Genomic DNA, 3,437 nt, shown 5'->3' on the forward strand with positions numbered 1-3,437 from the left:
GTTTAAATCATAACAGTAATTTTTTTTATAAGACAGTAATAATTTTTTAAAAAATATCATCAAACAGTAATGTCGGTGGAGCGGGGGAGGGTGCGGGGGGTCGGTGGCGGCGGTTGAGTAGGGGAGGGGTGCGGGGGGTCGGCGGCGGCGGTTGAGTAGGGGAATCGAGGGTGCAGGGGGTCGGCGGCGGCGGCCGGTGGACCGGGGGGTGCTCGGCGGCGAGGGGGACCGGATATGGCGAGGTGGGATAGCGATCGAGATGGAGGGGGATCGAGATCGAGTGTCCATGAAATTTAAAAATATTCATGATAGTTCAAAAAGTGCCCATGAAATACAATCGAGAAATGAAGGCTACGATTTAAATACAATCGATCTTAGCTAGATATCTGTTAACAATCTTCTTGCCCTTCTTTTTCGCAAATGGAGTTCTTCTGTGGAACGGACGTCCTTTAGGTAGGGTGGTCCTGCTTCTTCTTGTGGTGTATGCTGCTACTTCATCATCGTCGTCATGTTCGATCCTCGGGTCGCCGTACTTGTCGAAGTCTTGCTCATTGGCTACTCCATCCATTCCGATGATCTTCCTTTTGCCTCTCCTCACGACAACACGACTGGTCTTTGACGGGTCGGTAATGAAGAAGCATTGGTCCACTTGGGAAGCCAGTACCCATGGCTCATTTTTCGCGGTGACGTTTGCGCCCGCGGTCTTGGATTTGGCTTCGGGTATAACCATGGTGGTGAAATACCGGTCTTCTTTTAGGACGCTCTTGACCCATCTGACACGGAACATCGGGACCTTCTCTCCAGCGTAGCTCAGCTCCCAGATCTCCTCGATCCTTCCGTAGTATCTGTCCTTGTCGTTACCGGTGTAGGATTCCATCGTTACCCCGGAGTTCTGATAACCATCGCTCTTCATGTCCTTGGCCTCGGTGTAGAATGTGTAGCCGTTGATATCGTACGCCTCATAGGTCATCAGGTTGTGCTCGGCGCCCTGTGACAAGGCGAATATGAGTTGTTCTTCCGCAGAAGAATACTCATGTAAAGGGTACGACAGAAGTTTCTGCTTGAACCAACGCGTGAAACATGAGTTGTGCTCTTTGAGTATATCTCCATCCGTCCTCTGTTGGCCTCGGTCATTGTACGTCTTCTTAATAAAGGTTTTGTGCTCTACCACCCAAGGATCGACCACGTCTATGTGTTGTAGCGCGACTAGGTTTGCTCTTTCAAAGTCGGCGAGTCGACCCTCGAAGTCGACATGCATTTCGCGGCGACCCTCATGGTGACCCCATCCAGCGAGCCTGCCGAGGTGCCTGTTGACGGGCAGACCAACGGGGTTCTCGATGCCTAGATAATTCGTGCAGTAGGAGATGCACTCTTCGGTCAGAAAGCCCCTGGCTATGCTTCCCTCTGGACGTGACATGTTGCGAACGTATTCTTTGATGACACCATTCATCCTTTCGAACGGCATCATGCTGTGCAGGAAAGTCGGCCCGAGTTGGATGATATCCTCCACTATATGGACCAGCAGATGCACCATAACGTCGAAGAATGCGGGCGGGAAGTACATCTCAAGCTCGCATAGTATCACCACGATCTCTTCCTGTAGCCTTCTGAGTTGCCTCACGCCAATCGACTTCCGAGAGATGACGTCGTAGAAGTTGCATAGGCCAAATAGCATTTCACGGACGTGCGCGTCCATGATCCCACGGATTGCAACTGGAAGTATCTGCGTCCTCAGCACGTGACAGTCGTGAGACTTCATCCCGCTGAACTTCTGCTTCGCTGGGTCTAGGTATCTGCTTATCTTCCCCGCGTAACCGTAAGGAAGTTTTACTCCTAGGAGGCAGGTGAAAAACTGCTCGATCTCCTCCTGGCTTAGAGTGAAGCACGCGGGAGGGTAGTCATTTCCAATCTTCTTGGCCTTTTTGCCTTTGCGATGACTTTCTGTGTCCTGCTTCGCCTCATCATCATCATCATCATCATCATCCTCATCATATATAGCGTGAAGCTCCTGCCTGATGCCCATTGATTTCAAGTCTGCCCTTGCTTTCGGCCCATCTTTGGTCCTCTCTGGCATGTTGAGCAGGGTACCAAGCAGACTCTCACACACGTTCTTCGTGATATGCATGACATCAAGGTTGTGAGGCACACGGTGGATCTTCCAGTACGGCAAGTCCCAGAAAACAGACCTCGTTTTCCATACCTTCAACAGCGGCTCTGGCGCCTTTTGCTTCTTTCCCGGCAGTGGGCAGTCTTTCCAATTTTTCAACAGCTTGTCTCTTTCCTCGCCGCTCCTCGTACACGGGCGTTTTCGGGGTTCGGTTTCACCATCGAACAGATCCTTGCATTTCCTCCACGGGTCATCGTCGCGAAGCCACCTTCGATGTCCCATGAACACGGTTTTCGAAGAGCCGGGATCTCTATCTAGCTGGCGATACGTTGTGTCATCCATGCACCTTACCATCCAGAAAATCCGTGGACTACCTGCCCCGCAAGATATCCGTAACCGAGATAGTCGTGCACCGTCGTGAGTAGTGCGGCTCTCATAGGGAAATATTCTTTCTCTGCGGCGTCCCACGTATTGGCTGGCGTTTTCCACAGCGTGTCAATCTCCTCTTTCAGCAGCCCCAGATACAGATTGATGTCGTTCCCTGGTTGTTTCGGCCCTTCAATTAGCATACTCATGTGAATGTACTTCCTCTTCATGCACAACCAGGGGGGAAGGTTGTACATCCACACGAACACAGGCCAGGTGCTATGTGTGCTTCTCTGGCTGCCAAACGGATTGACTCCATCGGTGCTCGCGCCCAGCATGATGTTCCTTGGATCGTTCCCAAATTCTGGGTATTCGAAGTTCAACGCTTGCCACTGGCTCGCATCCTTAGGGTGACTCAGCATCTTGTCTTTTTTATCTATCTCCGGATCATTTGCGTCATCTTCTCACTTCTTCTCCTCCCTATCCGCGTGCCAACGCAGAAGCTTTGCTACCTTAGGGTCCGCGAAATACCGCTGCAGACGAGGAGTGATCGGAAAGTACCACACCACTTTTCGAGGAGCTTTCTTCCTCTTCTTGTATCGAGTGACACCGCACACCGGACATATGGTAGACTCCGCGTGCTCGTCCCGATAAATGATGCAATTGTTCATGCACACATGGTATTTCACGTGCGGTAAATCCAGAGGACACACAATTTTCTTCGCCTCCTCCAAACTGGTCGGGCACTTGTTCCCCTTGGGAAGACGTTCGTGCCAGAATGACATGTTCTCGTCGAAGCATGCGTCGGTCATTTTGTGTTTTACCTTCATCTCCAGAGCCATGAGCGTTACTTTCAGGCGGGTATCCTCGGGCCTGCATCCTTCATACAATGGAGTAACCGCATCTAACTCAAGTTGATCCATCTTGGCTTTCTCTCGGGCGGCAGCTCTTGCGTTATCCGTCT

Source organism: Triticum aestivum, chromosome 4A (genome assembly GCF_018294505.1).
Source record: "Triticum aestivum cultivar Chinese Spring chromosome 4A, IWGSC CS RefSeq v2.1, whole genome shotgun sequence".
Taxonomy (NCBI): domain Eukaryota; kingdom Viridiplantae; phylum Streptophyta; class Magnoliopsida; order Poales; family Poaceae; genus Triticum; species Triticum aestivum.